Here is an 11,620-nt window from a genome sequence, read left to right as displayed (position 1 = left end):
TAACATAAGCTATGAGAAACCTGTCATACATAGAAGCAACAGAGTAGTTGTGATGCCCAAACAAACAGAGAATGAAAGGGAAAAAGAAAACATGGATGTGAAAAAAATAAATGAGCCGAGCTGGTCTTGAACTCACGTCTCCTGAATTTAAGATCTGCATCTTTCCATCCTTTTTTTGCAAACATTTAATTTTGACGTTTTTATGTTCAGTGTAAACAGGGCTGGACTGGGGAAATTTTTCAGGCCGGGCATTTTTAACCAAGACCAGGCCACCACCAGGTATTGAAGGGGAAAAAATTAACTGCGCTGTGAAAGCATGTTTTTTTTTTGGTCCCTTAAACCACTGTTTCCCAACTGCTTTTGACGTGCGTACCCCTTAAGCCTTTTTGTCACACCATGAGCACCCCTTCACTCATGCTCTATGTGACTATGCTGCACACATTTGTTAATTTTTCCACGTACCCCCTGCAGTGTGCTTGCGTACCTCTTGTGGTATACGTACCCCTAACCCCTTGTTGGGAATCACTGCCTTAAACGATCAATGTGCACCAGGAGACACAAACATTTTTAACACTGAGAAGCATTATGAAAAGTTCTCCCAAAATACTGTTATTATAGGCTTATCAAAATTATGATCTATTGTCCGTAGGTCACATTACTTTTTAGACATGTGTCATTTCTTTCAGCCTTGTTACTTAAATTTAAGTTAAGGAATTATATTAAAAGATTAATTAATTCATTTTAGTTAATATAATTATAATAAATGTAATACTGTAGGCTAAACTACAGTAAACATATCCGATATTTTCAGGCATTTCGCAGCATCTGCCTGAAGGGCTGCTTTCTTTTGATCCCTGGCTCTTTCAGCGCCACCCTTCCTTTTCTTCCCACTAACATCCATATTGCCCGCTATCGCTCTGCCTGGCACTACCAACCTACCAACCGAGGATGAGATGGAGGGGTAGGCCTAATTGGCCTGCCCCTCACCTCATTGGCCCAGGCTTCAATCAATCATGACTAAAGGGCCAATCTACCATGCACCAATAGGAGGGTTCATATACCGTTATCCACATATTGCGTTATGTTTTAAATCTTTATTATATTATATTTCGTAAAAAAAAAAAAAAAATGCGCAGGCCAGTAAGTCATCAGGCCAGCGGGCAAATGCCCGGTATGCCTTACTATCAGTCCAGCGGTGAGTGTAAAACACTTTGAATTGCACTATATAGATTAATTTTTCCTTGCCTACCACCACCTCCCCTCTGACGTCCTTGTTGTTCATGATTAAAGAATCAAGAATAAAACTAGAGAAAATACAGCAGATTTGTAAGCAGGCCTGCTCTCAGTCCATTTGGGACAGGTCACATTATGAATACATTTTAACATAAGGACTGCCCTGGTCTAGATACATTTTTGTCTCCAATATTTCTCTCTGAATGACATCATGATGTTTGTTTTTCTGGTTCAAATTTTCTTCGGTGGAAAATGTGTGCACTGGCTCAAATTTTCCACTTGACACAAATGTCACTGACAGAACTACAGGAAAACCACTGAAGACAGGAGAAGTTTTTGAAGACTAAAGGGATAACAGGAACCACCTGCAAAGTAAAACAATTTGAAAACAGGCCAGAAGATGCTGGACATACTAAAAGAAAAGAAAAGAAAAGAGGGGAGGGTGGGGTTAAACAGTGGGGAAGCTATAACCTCTGATCTTTTCTAATGATCCAAAACTAACTAACTAATAACAATTCCCTGTAAAAGATGGTGGGTGGTATCATAAGATTTATAATGTAGCTCATAAAGTTGCCATAAGTATTCATGGTATTGGTACTGTGAGGTACTTTGAGCATTCCCGCGTGTGGTTTATCAGTTATGTAACTGACCAAGAAGATGGGAAATTAAAGTGTGGAGCTGTGTGGTGGAGGAAAAGTAATGATAAATGTTACAAGACTATGAAGACAGGTTAAAGACAGTTTTATTTCAGTTAAGGAGTTTGAGGGCTGAGCCCGAGGCTAACAGCTGTTTTCAGGGCGGTCTGAACTGCAGCCTGACTCTTGAAGATTAGAAACAGGAATCGGGGCCTAGTGCTGAGGCTGGGCTCTCCTAATTACGACCACATGACCTCTGACCACACGCATCTGTCAGATAGAGACAGGACTGAGGAGCAGATGGGGTAAGAAAGATGAGACGGGAGGGGGTAGGAGAACCGGTAGTAGCAAATAAGCAGCTGATGGGTTCACAAAAGGAAGACAAACTGAAGGCTGAATTAAAATATGTATGCAATATTAAAAGACACAACACAACACGTTCCCCACAGATTATTCCTGTTACAAAATTGCAACACTTAAGAATCAAATTCTCCAAAATATAAATCTCCTAAATCTGAAAATCTACAGTCTGCAGCTTCAGCGTAAATAGAGCAGACAGGAAAGCGTGCTCAGAGAGCCAGCTAAGTTCTCATTCAACATCCAAAGTAAACAACATAATTTCTTGGCATTTAAGAGTTACGCCCCTCCAAGATGGAGTGCAAATACCAATGAGCTGCATTGTGTATGTTTCATTACCTAGTGGACACATATATAGGCCATCTTGAGTTTATGCTGGTACCAGACAAGCTGTTTTTATTTTTTTAGCGGTAAACTGACATTGATGGATGTTTATTTTTGTGTTTGGTGTGTGTGAGTGTGTGTGTGTAGGATGACAGTTAAAAATGTACACAGAAGAAAAGGTCACACCAAGATTATACAGATGGTTGCACAAGTACAATTTAAGACAGACACAAACAATTGGATGTACTCTGTTTGTATAAGAGTCTTGTAATTTGTGTCCTTTCTCACATTACAGTCTCCACTGTTTGGTTGTTGTTGGTTTGATTTTATTCAGATTGATATATACACATTGCCAACATGCTTTATATTCTCCGACGAAAATTGTACAAGGGACATAAACTGCATGAAAAGCAGCCAAGATGTAAATTGTTCTGTTGAACGACAGCAAAAATTTAAAACATTATTTATCACGATCGGAAAAGCAATTGTACCCATGTACGAAAAATGAAAGCACACGGTATAGAAGCAGCACATGACAATAATGCCCCTTTTCCACCGCCGAGCTAGCCCTACTCTACTCGGTTCGATATAGCGCGACACTACACGACACGGCACCAGTACCATTTCCTTTTCCACACAAACCGTGACCTGGAAGTGGGCGGAGTCGGCCCGTTCACCACTAACGTGACGTCGGTTTCAGGCGACTACAAGTGTCACGCCGCGGTTAGTCAAAAGTAAACACAAGGATGGAGTGTAATGTGTAATGCAGTTGACAATTCATATTGTTTAGTTAAACCAAGCTCTTTATTAAAAAAGACAGTACAAAAGTAAACAGCAAGAGTTGTCTCAGATACAGGCGTCGACGCCAGTGTTGGTGCCGGTGGAATGCAGATAGCAGCTGTTGCCTCAGCTGTAGATTGCGATGCCAATGTCGGTTCTGAAGCCTGCGGGATTGGAGGATCTTCGCTGACCTCAGCAACCGAACACTCATCGGTTGCACAAACCGAGTCTTGAGGGAAAAAAAATAAAAAGTGTGAACATTCGAAACGCATACACGTAACTGCATAGGTGAGACACTGTGCTAGCCTTCCAAAACAGCGTTATTTTCTAGCTCACTCAGAACAACTTACATGAGACACATGTGTAACTTTTTACACAAGTTAAAGACTGAACATGCATTTGTTTACGATATAAAACATGCATTTGTTAAGAACAACACTTACCATTTTCCATCGCCTCCAACAAAGACGTCGCCGTATCTACGCCACTCTCCTTGCCCCGGTTCGAAAAAAAAGACACCTTATTTCCTTATTGTGAATATCTGTCAAATATCCAATATCAAACCAACTTCACCACGATCTGTAGCGGCAGCTGCAGCAGACACATTTCCGGAAAGGTTGGCTTGATTAAATTCATTCTGGACTCTATATCCGACCACATGAAGACCTCGGGACACTTCGGTTTGGCTTTAGGGACCCTCTACTCACTACCACGTAAGTGTCATGTTGTTTGGAGCTGTAGAAGAGGTATAAAAATAGCGTTTTGTAGCGGTGCCATGATTTGCCCCATTCACTTCCAGGCTAACGACTTTTGGCTAAAAACGGTCAAATCGAAATTCTCAAAACACATCCGAATGACATGATTGTGATGTCAACTCAACGTATGTACTCCCAACATCCCGTAAATTGATCTAAAGTGCATTTTACTCCGGAATATCCCTTTAACCTTCAGTTATATTCTACACACACACACAAGAGCTGAAACACTGACATCACTGTTAAATCGCTGTTAGCTTTTAACTGGCTAAGAGAGATTTATACCGCTAATTAATTTTTTGCTGTACTCTGATGGAGAACATTACAATGCAAAAGTTATGGTGACAATAAATAAAGTAAAGAAAACAACAAAAATGTAAACTCGCATCCTGCCTGCATCAATCCATCTTTTGTGTACACTAGCTTTGACATGTGCAAAGGATTGTTGGTGCCTTAAGAACAACAACAACGCATAAAAGCGTCCTTGATATTTCGCTGAAAGATCTTCAAAGGATCCTTAAGTCCTTCAGTCCTCCAGCAAGCTTTTATGACTTCACATCCCAGAATAGTAACCATTAAGAATGCTTTTTAAAAAAATATATATTTTTTTTTTTTTACTTCGGCCAACAAAATTTTAAACTATCAACACGTGCGCAGATTGATTTACTGTCACCTGACTACCGTAATCAACGTACTGTAGCTGTCAGCCAATTCCTGTAACCCCTGTGGTAAATCAGGGATGGTCGCCTATAGATAACGCTGGAAGAACTCTGCTGACACCAACTTAGTCGAACACAGAAACTTTTATTGCCAACCAGGTCTGTCTCAGAATTACAGGTTGATGCATCAAGTGTGGAGAGATCCTTCAAGCCCAAATGTTGAATGCAATCTCTGACTCCCTGTAGGTGCTGCTCCTTTTTAAGCGGGATAAAACTTTCCCCTATTTGGTAGCCCTGAAGATGCTACGAGTCCCCGTCTCCAGGCATATAGCCAGAAAATAATGTATAAGGCTTTGCGCCTTTGGAATGTGTTTTCCTCCAAATGTCCATATTTGACTCTGTCTTCTCTCCTTGAATGTGTTCAAAGCGGCAAACTAACATTTGTTGTTCCTACAGCTTTAGTATCCAGTTGACTAAAGTTGAAAAACTAGGTAAAACTGTTAAATGCTGAAGATTATCACTGGTCTGGGAGTTTAAATATCATGTATAAAATGCATCATAAGAATTGCCCCAAACCTTCAAAATGCATGCACTCATACCATATACAGTCAAGTTAGCTTGTTGTGCAACAAGCACTGGGATTCATTGTTATTTGTCATTCACCACCACAATTTATGTGTCCTCTAATATGGGAGTGAGGCATTGCATGACAGAAAAAAAAACCCCATAGTGTGTGTGTTTGTTAAAATGATAAAAAGAAACACCAAAAGTTAGAGTCTTAAAAAGTAATGACATCCAAAGTGCACCACAATGTTTAAAATGCCTCATAATCATAATGTGATACGACTCAAACCCATTCACTTATGCTTTGTGACACTTAAGTTTCAAGCTTTTATGATCACGGTTGACCATATTTGATGATCATCATAAAAAGCCATTCTTTCTAAGAGAGAGGCTTCTAAGGCTTTCAAATATTGTAATTACACTGTCTACTTGATACATTCTGAAAGCGCCCCTTTAACCGCAGTGTTGATTCAAAGTTTTTCAATTCAATACTGAATATTGTATGTGTAACGACGCAAGTTGACAGTATGACTGTATAAAATTATTGGACTTGCCAGACAAAAACACAATTATGCCTGGATCATAGCGACTATAATTCAAACCACTGCAGGAACTTAGTTGGTAGAAGTCACTGTCTTTCATTTAGTATAAAACAGCAACTTTAATGCATTCCATTGGCATTGTGTTAAAGTTTGGTGGGTTGTGGAGTTTGTTGAGGACAAAGTACTGACAACAGACCGGAGGCAGATCTAAACTTCTGAAAGTGTAATTTAGAACTGAAACAAACAAAAGACCAAACAAACAGTAGTAGCAATAGCAAGGATCAGAAAAGGACCGAGAGAAACCAAGGAGCTTAAATGCATAGGACACTGATGAGCAAGAGACTGCAGCTGTGATGATTGAAAACCAGGTGTGTGAGGAGGAAACCAAACAGAGGGGACTGAGGACAACCACTAGTCTATATGGGAAATTAAGACAGAACAAACTAGAAAGTGAACTAAGATCACTAGTAAAAGATAAATACAAGAACACAAGGGAGGAAAGACAATTCTAAGACTAGAGATAAATACAAAAACAAAAGCAAGCCCAACAACCAAGGAAAACCATAAAAAGAGAATATAAAAATCAAGATTGTTAAGATTGTCTTCAAACAGAAAATAAATCCTAATTCAAACCATCCATCCATCCATTTTCTATACCGCTGAATCCGTCGGTCGGGTCGCGGGGGGGCTGGAGCCTATCCCAGCAGTCATCGGGCGAGAGGCGGGGTACACCCTGGACAGGCCGCCAGTCCATCACAGGGCCACACAGAGACAAACGAGACAAACAACCATACACGCTCACACTCACTCCTAAGGACAATTTTAGAGACACCAATTAACCTAACATGCATGTTTTTTGGACAGTGGGAGGAAGCCGGAGTACCCGGAGAGAACCCACGCATATAATTCAAACCAATAACTCCAAAATACTGAGAACACAAGCAAGAAAACAGAATCAAACAAAACACAGAAATCTGAAATCTGACCAAAAGTCACAAAACAGAACGGAAAACCACAAACCCGAATACTTTGTCTGAAACATGAACTCAGCAATCAAACTGCATCTCAGTTTAAAAAGCCTATTTACTGCACATTTTAGTTGAAGTGGATTTGAAACTCATTTAAACATTTTCCAATGCAGTGTCTGTTTCTATGGCTTTGTGTCAACCTTCACCTCCCTCCATTCCATTGTTAAAGTCTCCCTGTGTAAAGTTTGGGTAATAGCTCTAAGGAGAACACTACCAGAACGCTGCTGAGTGAGTCCGATACAAGAGAGGGGGAGGATGCACTGCCAGATACTGCTCAATGCTCCATTGGCTTTATTTTATTTTGCTCTAAGGGTCATGAATCGAGAAAAGATGAGCTGTTTCAGGTCCGTGGAAACAATGTGAAATGTTGAGCCAGCCGAGTAGGTCAGTCAGTGGAGAGCAGGGGCAGGATGAGTTGCTCAAAAAAAAGGTGGAAACTTTATATGATTCATAAAATCTAAAGTCAACTCACATTCAGTTCACCAGCAGTAAAGCTTAAGCAGTTTTCTTCCTAACAGACTTTGGTTTATGTCTGTGGGTTAGTCATTAAAAACACTGCAGCACTGGAGCTGAGCAATGACCTGAAAAGCTGAAGCCACACACCTTCCTGTTTATATGGTGGAAGAAATGGAATGATATCTTAAGAATTTCAGATATATATTTCACCTTTTTTTTTATCAATTTCAAATCTTTCTAAAAACCTTTTTAAATAACTAAAGGTAGTTCAGGTATTAAATACATGCTAGCATTTCTCTCAAATCAAGTCCAAGAGACAGTGTTTCCAAGGTTTTCTTGGGAAAAGAGACTTCTCCTCAGGCACACGTACAGGCAGAAGAAAAATGCCTTTTCCCTCTTATTTATCTCTCTATCAAAGGCTAATTTAGCTGTTTGGCCTACTGAGCCAGGGATGACAGCTGACAGGGCAATCCTCTAGGAGATGTTTTCTCTTCTGATCCAGGTCCTGATCTGCTCTGGTGCTCCCTCCGAGCTGAAAACAATATGTCGACTGAGAAACACTTGCCCCAGGTCAGAGCTCTTATCTACTCCCAGCACGGTGTGTGACGTTGAGATGAAAAAAAGAAAAAGAAGATTACTGGAGTAAACACAAGGAGTTGTCCTTGGTCATAATCTGTTTTTATGGGATTAAAGTACTGCCAAAGAGGCTACAATAGATGTAAGCCATACGTGGATACTCACGCTTAAACATATTCAGAATCTTACTTATCAGATCCTAAAAAAAAGTGTTTGGCACATGAATATCTTACCTGGTGTCATTCAAGAGGCTTTGTGTTCTCAATCTTGTATGAACTTGTTATATCCAGAATCTGCTAAATCCCTATAAAGCTTGTGGCCCTTACACACAGTATTCATTCAGTCTTCCATTCGATTATTGCATATTTGTGCAAATATCTTTTTTTCTTCCCAGTGTTTTAATATTATGAATAATGGCAGCTACAGGGAAAAAAAAAAAAAAAAAATCTGTAAATATCATGCTCTTGCATCAACTCACCAAGCTTGGACCCAATTAGCATACAAGATGCAATGTTACTTACATGTATTGGTCTTCTCTGATACTTGGAGGATGATCCAATGCCTAAAAATCCCCCATTAGGTATACATTAGTAAGCAGTGCAGGAGATGTGCAGCTTCCTTATAACACTCCCATTCTTCACCTAAGCTTATGGTAAGGTTACAACAGATAAGAAAACAGAAACTAAATTCTACTACATTTCAGACAAAGATAGAAAAAAAGAAATTAGTTTCTGTACACTTCACATGTTATGAATACACTATTAAAGGCAGGTAAGGTCTGGCAACAGGAATGCTTGCTTTGAGTCTACTTGTGTATGCAATAATCTACATACTTTATATCAAGCTATATGCAGCCTTTTTCCTCCAGGTAGCCAAACGAGCCTCAGGGTCCTGACTAGGTAATTTACACCCCTGTTAGAGATCTAAGAACTATTGCTTTAGGGGTGAAAGGTGGTCAATTCAAAGATGCACAGCTGAAAACAGTTGTCTCCTTTAAAGAAAATTGGAAGCAAAGCAATATTATGTCAAAAGGCCAAGATTTCTTGTCCACATGCTGCCTTATATCAGATGTGACCTCATCTGCAAATTGTAACTAACAACCCTCACTTCACACGGAGTATGATCCCACTCGAGCCAACTTTTGTCTCTTAAAGGTAACTGGAGCTTGGAAAGCAAGCTGAACTGAGGAAGTAGAGGGATAATGTGATAATAAAAGCAATGCATCACTCATATCAAGTGTGTGCCTCAACTCACATACTTATGAATGTACATAATAAATATCTGACCAGTCGAGGCACATGGTCAGCCTACCTCAGTCTGGTTCGGCTGAATGTCTCTTCTTGTTACCATGGAGTCTGAAAAGTGTAGAACAGCAAAAGAAGAGCAACTGAAAGTGCACAAAAACGGCTTTTCTTAGGTTACAAATACACACCAAAGTCACTTTGTTAGGTTTAGGAAATTAGATCCCTGGTTAAGACAATAAAACTGCTGGTACAAAGGAAAAAACTGAAACAGACAAAAAAAACCTACCTGGATAACGTACATGTTCAGAGTATCCAATGATGATATGTGAAAATGTAGCCACAATGCAATCAGATCAACAGAACTTTCAGATTTTAGAGGACCAAATTTGCTTCAGTGATGATCCAAACCTCCAAAAGCCTGCAGATATTCATTTAATCATACTCACTCATACACACACATGAACACACAAAATAACAGGCTGTCTGGCTCTGACTTCTTTTTTGGACAGCAAATTACAGACTTGTTTGGCCTAGTTAAACTGATCCTACGCCATGCTTTTCTCAGAAGCAACATGCACACACACGTGCACACAGCACCATGCAATGCAGAGGCAATACTGATCTTTTCAGCCCAAGGCTTTCTCTCATCTCTGCCATGCAGCGATCCAGAGTTTTGCAGCAGCAGGAGGTTTAAATTAACACTAACGTTAACACTGACACACAAGGTCACTTTACAGATCCTACGTGGTTTTTCTCCAAGTATTGAGGAATTTCTGCTTAATTAGTTCACGGTGGAGAACAACTGTAGGTAACGATAATAACTGCAAAAATAAAGCTGAGTGATTTATTTTGTGATCCCCTTCAAAGAATTCTCTCAACTTTATTGTTGTATCAGTCCTCCTGGTGGATCATGAGTGCAGCAGTCACAACAACATGGGATTTACCAAGTTTGAAAGAATGGAGACAGAGTTTGAAGTTGATGCATTGTGATGATATCCAAATTAGAAGTGAAGGCAGACTGTGGACTGGGGATAAGAATTACAGGTTTACAGTATTAGTAAAACTTGAAGTTTTTTCCAGAGATTAATATATAGTCGAGAATCCGGAATCCAGCTCCTCTTTTAGGTCCGAATGGTCTCCAGGTGAGTCTCTTCAAACTGGTGGGTGCGGGTCTGACCCTCCAGGAGGGTTTTCTCTCCGGGTTTGGCAGCAGGAATCCAGGGTTCACGGCAGGCAGCTTTTCTTGGAAGGGATTTCACTTAGGAGTTACAACGATCTGGCGTCGAATATAAGTCTGACCGGAGAACATAAGCAGCGTAGATGATGACTGATGAGAAACAGCTGCGCCTTGAGAACCTGCTGGAGGAGGGAGTCAACCACACCCACACCACACTGACACTTGCCACACTGGGGGAAACAAAGAAAATACACACACGAGGGAAAAGGGGAAAATGACACTGTAGGAAAACACACCTGAATCCAGAGACTCATGATAGTACAAAAGTTGAACTCACGGGGGCCTGGAATTTTCCCTTTTTAGCTGTGTGAAAGAATAATTATCAAGATCACTTGCCTGCATATGTATGAGGATCACCTCCAAAATAACAAGAACAAAAGTTTGATTGCTGCCTGACACAAAGTCCCATAAATTACTGGGGAAATGGGGCTGTTTATTTACACAATGATCACCAAAAAACATTCCACTTACCATTTTTTTTTTTTTTTTTGCAGGGTTTGACAATTTGTTAACATCACAAGGATTGAATTAGTCTTGCTTTGCTTTGGGTTTTTGTCACAGACATCTGTTTGTTTTATATGACAACATTATTACACTGCATTCAGACTTTATAATTCTTCACACCACTCTTGAGATCAACAAAGTGTCAGTGACACACCATTCAATATAAACACAAGAAACTTGTGCTAAAGAAAATAAAAAATAAAATAAAATAAAATAAAGGACCAGACTCAGTGAATAATTCCCTACACTCCGTATTATATAGATCAATGAGCAGTGCTGACCAACATATCATTGGGGTCATCAGGTGGGAACCTCCTTTCATCAGTGTTTCGTCTAGTTGGGCCCACGACACCTCCAGGAGGCTAGACAATGACCACTGGCGTCCCAGAGTCACCCCCCTAATGCCAGCCAACACTGCCCCTCACACCACAACGACCATAATCTACCTCATCCTCTCACCAACTGCACACCAGTTACAGCGGGGTGGGGATGCAAACCCTGGTTTGGGTAGGGGCAAGAAATAAAAGAGGTAAGAAAAGCAGGAATGGGATTCAAACCCTGGTTCGGGTAGGGGTAATGAAAATATAGAGAGTGCCAGAGGTGGAGGAAGGACAAGACACACTAGCAGATTCAGCAGACAAACTCACCTAAATAGTCCTATAATCACTAAAATACCAGCAAAAACAAATCCATACAACTCACTCTCACCAACTGCACACCAGTCAC

This window comes from Odontesthes bonariensis, chromosome 4 (assembly GCF_027942865.1).
Source record: "Odontesthes bonariensis isolate fOdoBon6 chromosome 4, fOdoBon6.hap1, whole genome shotgun sequence".
Classification (NCBI taxonomy): Eukaryota; Metazoa; Chordata; class Actinopteri; order Atheriniformes; family Atherinopsidae; genus Odontesthes; species Odontesthes bonariensis.
This window is presented reverse-complemented; position numbering follows the sequence as displayed.